This window comes from Alosa sapidissima, chromosome 5 (genome assembly GCF_018492685.1).
Source record: "Alosa sapidissima isolate fAloSap1 chromosome 5, fAloSap1.pri, whole genome shotgun sequence".
Classification (NCBI taxonomy): Eukaryota; Metazoa; Chordata; class Actinopteri; order Clupeiformes; family Clupeidae; genus Alosa; species Alosa sapidissima.
Genome location: NC_055961.1, coordinates 20,689,165 through 20,703,054, shown reverse-complemented (window position 1 = coordinate 20,703,054; position 13,890 = coordinate 20,689,165).

Sequence of the window (13,890 nt, the reverse complement as noted above, 5' to 3'; positions counted from 1 at the left end):
TGCATCCTGATCAACCTGCAATCCGTAGGGGCCACCCCAGAGGGGTCCCTAACCGTCCTGCCCGCCCGGCTTCCTGTCCTGTGCCTGACCCTGTCTCGGTACCTGTCCCGTCTTCTGTCCACAACCCTCCAGCTCCCTCCGAGGATGAGGATGTTCGCTCGGACCACTCGGAGGAATTCTAGCCCTCCACCGGCTCCCCTCCGCCCTCCCGACGTGGTGTCACTCTTGGGGACTTCTGGGGCCGTCCCTTAGGGGGGGGGTTCTGTCATGAGCTCTCTCTCTGCCTGGTAACACACGCTGATTGAAGTCTGATGACCTCCACCTGTTCCTGCTCTGCTCTGCCTCACCCTCGTTACCTACCAGCTGCACTGCATTCACCACTCATCATGCCCTGTATATAAAGCCTTGCTTTTCAGTCCACACTTGTCAGATCGTCTGCAACCAGCACCAGTTACCTGCCTGTTTTTGAAAACGCCTCTGACTCTTTGCCTGTGATCCCGGACCCGCTCGACTACTTCTGTGTTCTCCAGCCCCGGTAATCTTGACCTGCCTTCCGTCCCTCTTCTATGAATACCGCCTAGTCCTTGACTGTACTGCTGCTTCGTTTCAATTGCTGTTGTGTGGGTGTTTCCCCCAGGACTTCCCGGATCATCCAGCTCCTGCCATCGCTGTTCGGCTACTGGGGGAACACACACACGCAGACTCTTGGAACTCCTGTACCCCCCCCGGAACCCCTGAAACCCCCTTAACCCCCTACCCTTAAATAAACTTTTGAACGTGACGCTTTTGTGGTCCTCGTCCTGTTTGGTGTCTGACAGGGACACAAAGTATTAGGATAGCAGTTAATTTTCTAAATTTTGTTTCTGAAAGATGAGACTGTTGTAAGAAGCAATATATTCCCCTTGGATGAATATCAGTATTTAGTTGTGCTCAGTACTGTCTTGATTCTCCGTTTCACCGCAATGGATGATGAAACAGCACTTTAAGAGGAACCTGGCATATGCACAGATCTTTGCATTATCTGCCAATGTGGTGAGCTGTCATCTTGTAGCACTGGCTTGCAAAAGCTGATTGACTATAGCATTGCTATAGGCAACAACACACTTTTAACAGCAAAACTGGAAGACAATGCCAGCGTTTATGTCCACAGAAATTGCCAAAAGATAGTGGGCAACACTAGCCTGGAAAATCCAGACCCTGGTAATCTAGAAAGATTAAGGGTCTGGCCACGAACAATGTAATGGCCCAACTTGAGGGGCGGCACCAAGCATGCATTTGAAAATCTCACTGCACGGCCCCAGCTGTGGCGCAACTGGCTGGGGCACCTGCACCGTACACCGGCGACCCGGGTTCGATTCCCACCCCTGCTCTCTCCCATTCGCTTCCTGTCACTCTCCACTGTCACTATCATTAAAGGCGTAAAAAGGCCAAAAAAATATACTTAAAAAAAAAAAAAAATCTCACTGCACGCAATTGGATAACACTAGACCAATGTTTACTGACCTCCAATGTAGCATTCAGTGAAGTTCAGTAGTGTATGTCTAATTGAGTGCCTGTCATTTTAAGACGTTCGTATGAGAATCCTTGTAATTAACATTAACACAGTTAAAAGGCTGCTGATGTGTGGATGCAATTCATAACGTAGTTAGTTCAAATAACGGTTCGTACTTCTCCTTTGGACAAGCACTTTTGTGTCTTGGAAAACACTTTTCCATTTACATGGATTTTGCAAACATCAGAGTCAATAAAATGAGCCTGAGTAACAAATACAAGCAGCTGCAAGTAAGCATGCTAAACTTGACATCCAAACAGTATTCTAACGTTAGCTTTGAGATACTGCTTGATTGCATACTGTAACTTAAATTAGTTTAGTCTCCTCAATGTACTATGTTGTGATAAGACCCTAGCAGAGTTTACCTTAACTTTAATGCTGCAGTTTTGAACAAATTTGCACAGCATGGCCACAATGATAAGCTGATTTAATAGCAATTTAACCCACCGTGTTCTATGCAGTGCTTCTATGTGGCAACAATCCTTCAACAATCGTGAATAATTTGTTAAATGCACATGCAGAGGAGGAGCAGCGGGCTCGTTGCGAGAGAGAGCGGGCGGGGCAAGGAAAGGCTGTGTGAGTAAAAAGTGCAGCTCAATGAAATAATCTTATCTTTAATTTAAATAGTAGGCCTACAACATAGAACATCAATGTGTGGTGGCCGGTTTTGATTTCGTGGTGCCCAGCCACAGATTAGTCAACGTATGGAAAACACTGAAGGTGTAAAATTAAAAATATTTAGCAGCACATGTTATGCTTGACGAATCGACGCTCATATTTTGCGTCGACGTCATCGATTACGTCGACGCGTTGTCCCAGCCCTAATGTGCACGTAAGTAAAAGTCACACACCTGCAGATAATAATAAGGTGGTGCACACTTTTTTGACGAGTTAGCTGAGAATATGTAGCCTTTGATTTTCATGGGGGGGGGGGGGGGGGGGGGGTCCTTGTTAGTTTACGCAAACCAAGAAGGCTGATTCTGATTTTGATAATATGATCTGCACAAAAGATAAACTTAGGTAAACAACTATGTCAATATTGTTGTCAAAATCTTAACCCAGATTCAAACTCTTGGACAGGGGACTGGTAACTGCTGTGCAACGGCGGTTGTCATCTGCCGGCCTTAACGCAATGCGCCACAGAAGTATGTGCAGGTGCCCGTTTACATGCCACATTCTCACTTTCAATAGACAGATGCAATAGGCATTGGTCAAGTATTGAGTTCAATTAAGATACCCTATACAAAAAGTACTTCATACCATCATAAAAATGTGTTAAAACGAATAGCATTTTGCAACTTGACAAAACACTGGATTAAATATCGTAGGCACAGGAGAAAACTTGTACATCCATTGGCCCGTGGGAAGATCACATGCCAGTTGCCTCTCCCTTCAGTGCTATGACTCGTTCGGCTGTGAGCTTGTTTCGCCAAAAAAAAACTCTATTGCAGATATCAATGCGTCTTTGTTCATGGGTTTGGCCTCACAGCAGAGGCTTAGACAACTATGACCCACGTTTTGGTTTCATAATTTGCCCTACTTATTGATTGCAATGTAGTCAATTGACTGCTTGACAGGTTATTTTTATTTTTCTGTACAATAAACAAATACATCTGCTTTATGCCGCAGAATTACACACTTGGCCAGCCTATAGAACAGGCACATTTTGGAGAGAATAGAGAATGTACGCACGCAAGAATCTGTAGGCTATTTGTGGCTGGTTACCAGCAAACAATGTTTAATGCATTAACTCAAGACGTCAAACATTTTCTAAACAATACAAACAAAGGATGCAGCAGGCAGCAAATGTCATTTCCAGTGGCAAGTTGTTATTTTTTGAAGACGTAAATGGTTGGGCTATAGGCTTAGTTTGCGTGAGCATGCCACACTATCCACAGCTGGTAAGGGGGGGGGGGGGGGTAGGAGGATTACTGTTAGCGCAGGATTTATATAAAATTCTTTAACAGAAGGCCTGCCGCGAATGCAGGCTTGCCCAAAAAAGGCCTGTGGTTTGCGCAGCCTACAGTAAGTAGGTCTTAGTTAGGAGTCCTCTAGACTTCTTTTCAGCTGTCTCAGAGGTGGGAAGTTGCGTTCGTTGGGGGCAGGGCCGGATTAACAATTCATAGACCCTTGGAAACAAATGTCTGATGGCCCCCCCCTGCCCCCCAGCCAACGTGAATCGGGCGGTCTGTTAATAGGCCTATCGTGAATAACTCTTAGAGAAAGCCCACCTGTCAGTGTCAGCCTGGTAGCAGAGAACTTGGTAGTCACGCTGGTGTATTGCCGGAAATTGAGGGTTTACAGATGCTGCGTGATGTCTTTGCGCCTGGCAGCGGTGCTTTTGTCGGTGCTATGCCCGAAAATAGTTCCAAATCTAAATTGGTCTAGTAAATCCCTTCGTGTTAATTTGCATTGATATTTGTACTCGATGTGAATGTACAGGTTACGAGAAATAATTATAAAAAATATTTTGTTATTTGATTCACTTTTGCAACGACATGCTAGCTGGCAGTGCCGGATTACAGCGACTACGCTAAGCTAAAGTTAACCGGGCCGTTTCTAGATTAGGACAATGGTTGGGTCGGCTATAAAACGCTTTGGCTCACTCATCCAACTCTAGGGACTGCGGGGAGAGACCCAATTTCACCTAGGGGTGGCGTATTCCTTTAACCAAATATTTCTTTATTAGGGCAGGGCAGGCATATTTCTGGCTATTAAATTATTTCTAAACCAGTCTGCTAAAGTTTGTAGTGAAGTCTGTGTAGGGTTTTCCAGCTCCATTTCTTTTACGAGACACCCTGCTCACTTGAGACCTCTGCCGGTTGTTGCAGCTAGCGTCGTTGCAGCGTCACTGGAAAAATACAAATTAAAGTCGCGTGATCCCGCGTGCGGACCGCAAGGGAAGCTGGCCAAGTCGAAGCACTGCCCACTGTATAAAACAAACATTGCATGTCAAATAATATCTCACATGACCTTGACCAGGGGCGCCTGCAGGAATTAATGCTATGGTACGCACACCCATCGACACCCCCCCCCCCCCCCCTCGCAAAAAAATAAAAAAATAATAATAAATTATTTTTAGTTTTAGCCCCGTGCATTGGTCAGCAAAAAAGTAGCCTGCATAGCATAACAACATCCACATGCAATAATACAACGTCTACAATGACCTATTCATTTGGACAACTTAATACAGCCCTATACAGGCTAAAGTTACCTTGTTTTGTTCTTGACGTCTGGCTTTAATGCAGTCTAACGTTCTGACAAGCACACCAATTGCCTACCTTGTTCTTGCCCATCTGGAATAACTCCTCTAGCTTTGCTGCCTCCATACTTTCTGTTTTCGTTGTTTAAACTTGTGATATCCATGAGTATTGAATTAGTAAATTAGCTCAACATTGTGTGCTGATAACCATATAGCCGAGTAAAAGAAAACAACAAGTAGCCTAGTTACCTGCCTGCGTAAATAGAAATAGAAAATTGTAAATAGCCTGATGGCAGCTAATGGGATACTGTGCATAGTTGGTATGGTGGGCCAATTTGGTTTGAATACACATTACACACACACAAGGGAAATTTTCTCTCGTTGGTGAGTAGCCTGAGGGTACGCACAGTGCGTACGGACGTACACCTGCAGGCGCGCCTGACCTTGACCTTTGACCCCAAGACATTGAGCACCTACTAATTTCATCAAGATCTTATGGTGAGTACAAGTTTGGTAAAGATCCTTTTACCAGTATGGAAGATATCAGCTAATATCTATATGTGATTTTGGCCCAATAATCATTATACCATGGTCCATTCAAAGCTGTATATCTTTTTTCTGGTACTAAGCTGTGCTGTAGGCACCTGAAATTCTTAATTTACCTAAAATTACGTTTCGATTTACTTCAATAGCTTACCCCTCGAAGCCACTGGATGCACGCGTCAAGAGTGGAAGTTCAACACAAGGGATGCTATCAAAAAGGAAGGAGTTGGTGTAAGTCGACAGTGTAAGATAAATAGCTATAGCTACATGGGCGCCATCATACCTATGGGGATGACAAAGGTCAAAGGGCAACAACGGGGCGGGCCTTTGACGTCTGGCGTTACGCAATGAGGGTTCGAGTTTAAAGAAGCACTATGCAACAATTTTAGCAAAAATGACCTTAATTATGCAGGTTGAAAGTCGTTCTGATGGTTCTACAACACTTTTTGGGTCGTTTGGTGGGTGCTTCGTCTCGCCATATCAATTCTCGGCGGGAAAAAACTAAAATGCAACTTTCTGGACCCGGTCCGGGTAAATCCGGATGTGACTCAGCGGAAGTATCCAATCACACCTCGGAAATGTATTCAAATTGTAGTTTCGAAGAAGACTGCAAAACGGACGCCGACTTGGCTTTGTTGCTGTTGAAATTGTAAGTAGCCTACCCTTGGGTGAACTTCGTCTTTGTAATGCGGTTTGATATTACTATGTTAATAATCCATTATTACTTTGTTATTACTCCCCCCCCCCTTTTTTTTTTTTTTAGTCTCTTAGTTCTCCACCCTAGATTTCTACTCCCCCTAGACTACCCAGGACTTTTACTCTTTATTATTTTCACCTTTTACACAATTTTGATGTGTTTTACCTTCTGATTTTGCAGTGTCGTGTCTATTTTCAAAAGTTTGTTTTCATGAATTTTACACTTTTTATTTTTAGCACTCCATAGCACTTTTCCTGGTTTTAGTCTTATCCCTTACCCCCAGCCCCAATTCTTGCAATTATCTTTTTCTTTTAGCCCCAGTCCTTAGCTTTAACCCCACCCAGCTGCTTGGCCTAACCCCAACCCCCATCCCTTAACCTAACCTCCAGCCACTTGGCTAAATTCCAACCCCAGCCCCCACCCCTTAGCCTAACTCCAACCCCTTAGCCTATTTCCTGTTTAAATATTTCTCTATTTATATATTATTTTATTTCTAGACAGTTGCCTTTTTCCTACCCTTATTCCTCTCCTTGTTGGTGTGGTTGGATCCATTCGGCCAGTGCACTCAGTCACCCACTCCACCAAATATCATGTTCCCCTAACCTAACCTTAACCCTAACCCCGAGCAGGGAACATAGGACCCGGGGAACATAGGACCTGGGGAACATAGGGATGACCCCCTATACCCTAACCATAACCATGGGGTGTAAGGCTGAATCATGTAAAAAGATAGGATAGATAGATACTTTATTCATCCGAGGGAAATTTTAGGCATTCAGTGTCTTATCCAGTAGCTTATGCATACACACATAAAGATCACTCACAGAGAAGTAAAATGTAAAGAGCATGTGAAGTGATTATAAAGGCCTAGTAGAGACCGGCCCTGTGATATATTGAACATAATAAAGTGCGATGGTAGATACCGCATGGTCCGTCGAGTTCTATTAGAGGGCTATGTGAACGCGACTGTCATATTGCTTGGGGCAAACACCTTACTGTCTATGGGCAACAGACTATGAGATCTGTATCTGTTTCTCCACTGCCCTCACCCCACCTTTTGCAACATAAAACATGTTTTTGGACCGATTAATCTGATGATCTGACTGGTGTGCCGTGGAACAGTGGTTGAAAATCACAGCCTTAAGGGTTGACACAGATATATCTATGGGTTGACAGATTGGGGGACGTACGAATGGTACCATGCATCGCAAAATAAACTAACTTGCTGTGTTGAGACAAGAAAATGGACTCAATGACACTTTAGTTTAGTCTTAAACACCGGTGCGTGGCCGGTGTTTCCATAAGGAGCTCTAACATTGGGGACATTAACTAACAATGCTAGAAACTTCTAATCAGTGCTTAGCAATGACACCGTGAGGACATTTAAACATTTAAAAGGAAATGTAAATAAGTTATAACATTGTAAGAAGCTAGAAGTATAAGTATATATACTCTTTTGATCCCGTGAGGGAAATTTGGTCTCTGCATTTATCCCAATCCGTGAATTAGTGAAACACACTCAGCACACAGTAAACACAGTGAGGTGAAGCACACACTAATCCCGGCGTAGTGAGCTGCCTGCAACAACAGCGGCGCTCGGGGAGCAGTGAGGGGTTAGGTGCCTTGCTCAAGGGCACTTCAGCCGTGCCTACTGGTCGGGGTTCGAACCGGCAACCCTCCGGTCACAAGTTCGAAGCGCTAACCAGTAGGCCCCCAAGACAAAGGTGTGTCATATTCATAGTGTGGCAAGTGGTATGGTTGTTAGGGGCTTTGAGCCCAGATATATATTTGCTGACTACGCCACGATGGGACTTGCACCCAAAGATATAACTCACACATCAGTAACCATCAGTAACCCAATAAGGCACTCAGGTTTGTGAACTGAATTGGAGACGTGGTTCCATAAAGGAAATCAAGTTTTTATTGACAATGAACAAACATGTTGCACCAACACACATGGATGCACACACACTGGAAGGGGAGAAGGATAGGCAGGGCTGAGGCTTACCAGTGGGAGGCCAGCGACCCTCCAGGGGGTCACCCACTCACACGTGCGCAATCACACACACACAGGAAAAATACGGTCACAACAAGTGAAAAAGTCAGCACGGCACACAAAGACGCCACCAAAAGGGACGCTACACCTCCACCTTGGGCCTCAGCTCCTGGGAAACAGAGAGGAAAGCAACACAGGGTTAAGTGGACCACACACACACACATTTGGACGCTGCACACACAAAGACGAAGGACAGAACACAGTCCAATCCAGTTGGCAAGCGAAGCACGCTAGCCGCAAACGTTGTTGTGACGTGATGGTGAAACAGCGGTCGGCAAAGCAGCAGTATGTTCAGGTGTTCAGTAGGACCAGCGTGATGGTTGCCGCGCCCTTGTGCTAACTGGCCATCCCTGCTATGCATAAAATACTTACTCCATAACTTCAGGGAGAAATAAAATCAGTGCCAGTGAAGGCAACATACCGTTCAAGCGAGGTAGGAGGGCAGCCGTGGCCCACTGGTTAGCACTCTGGACTTGTAACCGGAGGGTTGCCGGTTCGAGCCCCGACCAGTGGGCCGCGGCTGAAGTGCCCTTGAGCAAGGCACCTAACCCCTCACTGCTCCCCGAGCGCCGTGGTTGTAGCAGGCAGCTCACTGCGCCGGGATTAGTGTGTGCTTCACCTCACTGTGTGCTGTTTGTGTTTCACTAATTCACCGATTGGGTTAAATGCGACCAAATTTCCCTCACGGGATCAAAAAAGTATAAATACTTATACTTTATACTTACTTTACGGAGCCCAGTGTGACTGGTGTAAATTCCTAAAACTGAAAGTTTCCCTAGAATGTTGTGAAATGGGTAACGTACCACCGTAATCTATGATGCACGCTTGGCAGGTGGAAGTCCAACACAAGGGATTCTATAAAGAGGAAACGCTAGGTGTAAGCAGTAATGTAAACAGATTTAGTAGCCTAAAAGAAACACGGGGAGTTCAATCATACCTGCGGCAACGACGAATGTCAGGGAGGCAAAAACGGGGCGGGCTTTTGACGTCTGGCACCTCGTAACGAAAGTGATTCTGGATTTAAATAGAGGCGCACCGATAGTGGTTGGCTCACATCTCGTTATAGAGAGCCATTCACTATGCAGCAATCAGAGCTCAAATAAGAAGTGGGCACTACACCACTTCATCCTGCTACAATAGCATGTAAGCCTTGTCTGCATTAAATTGTAACCTATAGGCACGAATGCGCTCGCTCCATGCGTAAAAAGCCACTAAATTATGCGTGTGCTTACTGCGCTACACTCAAAACTTAATTTAGTGTCTCTACCTCTCAAAAGTTTAAACATAAGCAGTTTTCATGTTTATGGCTTGTTGAAGTGTGGACTAACTGCTTAATTGCGTTCGTGAAACCGCTAACCACGTTAGCTAAAATGACATCTCGACATGACTAATAGCCTAGTCTTGATGTTATGAAATATTTCGATGTGCTAGCTTGCCCTCACTCACTGACCGTGTCAGTGTAGAGCTGATGGCAGGCGGCATTTGTGAAGGGATGGCAGCTCCAGACACGGTTTTTGACGTGATTGAACATTTTGATCGAAAGGGTTGCACAAATCTGCATATGATTAGGGAAGTGATTCCTGTTTGTAACGTGATATAAAATAATATTTTGACTGTGTCCAGGGCCCCTTATTGGTCCTGTGCCCCTGGGCAAGTGCCCAGTTGCTCTAATGGTTAGTCCGGCCCTGTCTGCCAAGACTCTGGATCTGCCATAACCAATCGCTAACGTTTGGTCGTGACGTATGTCTGGCTCAAACTAGCGCACAACCTCAACGTCATCGTTCTCAGCCACTGAATGAATGAATGTCACAAAAAATTAAGGCAAAAGGGGGTCTAACCTGGTATTAGTATGGTGTACCTAATGATTGAATAGGTGAGTGTAAGTCAGGCCAACTCCCAATTATCACTGATACTCACCAAGGCTGGCCTTATCAATCAATTTTGGAATATTGTGGCCCTTGACCACCCTCCTGGCCCACTCCTCTGTAGCCTTGGGCTTCCGAAGGGTGAGGGCCACCTTCAGGGGCTGCACTGCCCCACAGGCTTTGCACTTTTTGCAGGCCACATAAATTGATAGGCTGCAGCCAATGCATGTCTTAAGTCTTGACCCTGGCATGATTCTACAGACATAAGAGCAGGTTGTTAACACAAAAATTCTCAAATTGAATTGGTGGTTAGTTTGGTCATGTAGTTAATCTTGCATAACAAAAACGCAAACATCTTTCTAGCATAAACACACTTGCGCGGGCACACGTGTGTGTGTGTGTGTGTGTGAGCGCAAGCAAGCCATAGGGAAAGCGCTTAAGCATAGCTAATATTACCTGCTAGACTTAACCATTGTAACACTGAATATCATTGAATACTACTACACATAAGTAGTCTGACTTTAAAACAGAGCCCTGTAATTTATTTATATAGAGACATTGTTCAATGCACATGAATTTAAATAGCGTCGGCAACTTATCAAAAAGAACCATGTTACGCATGGCTATCAGCTACGATTAGCATTGGGCTGGAATCAAGCTAAAAAGTGATCTTGCTTAGTTTTTTAGACACAGTTTGTCCATTGTTTGATTTGACTGAGCTATGAAGGCTTTCGAATATGGCTTCAACAATTACCATTACAATAATTCCATTAATGCACATCACATGAGTTTATATTAAAACAGGAGAAAGCTTGTGGAGACACTTACCTTCTAGATCAGTAGTCTCCAAAACGGTGCCCGCGAGCACCAGGTAGCCCGCGGGATGGCTATGAGGCGCCCCCAGCGCACCTTCTAAAAATAGCAAACAGGTCACCTGCAGATCACGCTCCATTGTGAAGTTTTCAATAGATATTTAAAGGGGAACTTGGCAACTATTTCAACTTAATAAACCTGTTTAGAAATCATTTGGGTGGTTAAATGACCTGTTCAGGTGAAAATGGTGACTTTCCCCGCTGCGCCTAGCGTCCCCAGGCGGAAAACCAACCTTGCAACATTGAGACTACCCGGAAAGAGAAGTGAGAAACAAGAAACTCGTTTTAAATCGTGTTTCTTACCTTGTAACATCCACATACTGTAGTTCTGCCAAACTTATGCTAACAGTTCGCTAGCTTGTAAACAAATCCATGTGCTTTATCATTACCTTTTCACACAGTTTGAAATAGCATAATGTGCAATTTCTCCAGCAGAGGGGGAAATCCTGCCAAGTTTCCCTTTAAGTCTAGACCAGAACCATTTTAAGAATCTGTAGAATTAAATTGATATTGGTGATAAATTGATATTGGTGATAAATGGTGACAAATTGTAGCTGCGTTAAATTTTAGCGTTTGGCTCCAAATCTGTTTCCCATTCAAAGTCAAGTCAAAGTCAGCTTTATTGTCAATTTCTTCACATGTTCCAGACATACAAAGAGATCGAAATTACGTTTCTCACTATCCCACGGTGAAGACAAGACATATTTTACCAATTTAGGTCCACAGACAAACATAACATTCAAGTAAACAAAAAAGTAAGTAAATAAGTAAATAAAAAAGTAAGTAAATAAGTAAATAAGAGGGCACATATAATAATGAAAAAATAAGAGCAGCAAAATGTGGTTGAAATTGTGCATAGACAGTCAATAAAAATACTAGTGCAAATTCAGGCCAATAAAAGGCTTGGGTAGTTCTGTTTGACCTAAGTAAGAAGAAAGTGGCATAGTGGTGCAAGTTATGTAAGAGCAGCAGAAGTGTTGTGTTTTCAGGACAACAACACCAGTTGTAAAGTGTACAAGTGTGCAAGTGTGCAAGTGGAGTAGTGCAGGCGGCCATTTTGGGTCCAATGTCCAGGATGTTATGTAGCTGAGGGTGGAGGGGGGAGAGGAGGGAGAGAGTTCAGCATCCTTACGGCTTGGTGTATGAAGCTGTTGGTGAGTCTGGTAGTGCGGGAGCGCAGGCTTCTGTACCTCTTCCCAGAGGGCAGTAGATCAAACAGATTGTGAGCGGGGTGACTTGCATCACTCACAATTTTGGTCGCCTTGCGGGTGAGGTGGGTGGTGTAAATGTCCTTCAGGGAGGGGAGTGAAGCACCAATAATCCTTCCAGCTGTGTTCACTATGCGCTGCAGGGCTTTCCTGTTGTATTCAGTGCAGCTTCCGCCCCACACAGCGATACAGCTGGAGAGGATGCTCTCGATGGTGCCTCGGTAGAATGTGGTCATGATGGCTGGTGGAGCACTTGCTCGCCTGAGTTTCCGCAGGAAGTACAGGCGGCGCTGAGCTCTCTTCGCCAGTGATGCAGTGTTGGTGGTCCAGGAGAGGTCTTCACTGATGTGCACCCCCAGGAATTTGGTGCTGCTCGCTCTCTCCACCACAGCACCGTCGATGGTCAGTGGCAGGTGTTGGGTGTGACCTCTCCGGAAGTCAACAACAATCTCTTTGGTCTTGCTGACGTTCAGCAGGAGGTTGTTGTCCCTGCACCACGTGGTCAGATGGTCGACCTCCAACCTGTATTGAGTCTCGTCGCCCTTGGTGATGAGACCCACCAGAGTTGTGTCGTCAGCAAATTTCACTATGTGATTGTTGCTGTAGGTTGCAGTGCAGTCATGCGTCAGCAGGGTGAAGAGCAGCGGACTGAGCACGCAGCCTTGGGGGGCCCCTGTGCTCAGTGTGATGCTGCTTGAGGTATTGTTGCCAACACGTACTACTTGGGGCCTCTGACAGAGGAAGTCCAGTAGCCAGTTGCAGAGGTAGGTACTGAGTCCCAGTTTGTCCAGTTTGCAGATGAGTTGTTGTGGTATTATGGTGTTGAATGCAGAACTGAAGTCTATAAACAGCAATCTCACATATGAGTCTCTTTTTTCCAGGTGGGTGAGGGCTGGGTGGAGGGCAGAGCAGATTGCATCCTCTGTAGACCGCTTGGCTCGGTATGCAAACTGGAAGGGGTCCAGGGTGGGGGGGAGAATGGCTTTGATATGTGACATGACAAGCCGCTCAAAGCACTTCATGATGATGGGTGTCAGTGCCACAGGGCGGTAGTCATTGAAGCAGGATGGAGCAGTTTTCTTCGGCACAGGTATGATGGTGGCAGCTTTGAAACATGATGGGACGATGGCTTGCTTCAGGGAAGTGTTGAAGATGTCTGTGAAGACATCCTTAAGCTCCCCTGCGCAGTCCTTCAGCGCACGACCTGGGATGTTGTCTGGACCTGTTGCCTTACGGGTGTTGATAGCAGCAAGTGTCCTCTTCACGCTGTCGGCAGAGAGGCACAGGGGCTGCTCATGTAGAGGGGGATGGGTCTTCTGTGGGCAGGTGCTGTTTTGTGCTTCAAAGCGAGCAAAGAAGCGGTTCAGGTTGTTGAGCAGAGGGATGTTGCTCTCACAGCTCTGTGGCGCGGGCTTGTAGTCCGTGAGGGCCTGAATGCCCTGCCATAGGCTTTGTGAGTTCCTGCTGTCTTTGAAGTGGGTGGTTATCTTGTGAGTGTATTCCTTTTTTGCTTCCTTGATGCCACGGGACAGGTTGGCTCTCGCTGTTTTCATGCCAGCTTCATCCCCAGCTCTGTAGGCTTTGTCTCTGGCCCTCAGCAGCCTGAGGACATCCCCTGTCAGCCATGGCTTCCAGTTAGCCCGAGTGATGATGTCTTTTGTGTGGGTCACATCATCGATGCACTTGGTGATGTAAGAGGTTACAGTGTCTGTATACTCCTCTATGTCTGTCCGGTTGTTGTAAGTGGCTGCCTGCTTAAACATTTCCCAGTCTGTTGTGTCAAAGCAGTCTTGAAGAGCATCGGAGGCTCCCTCAGGCCACACTTTTACCTGCTTACGAACCGGTTTGTTCGCTTTTACCCTTTGTCTGTATGCGGGCATTAGCATAACAGTGAT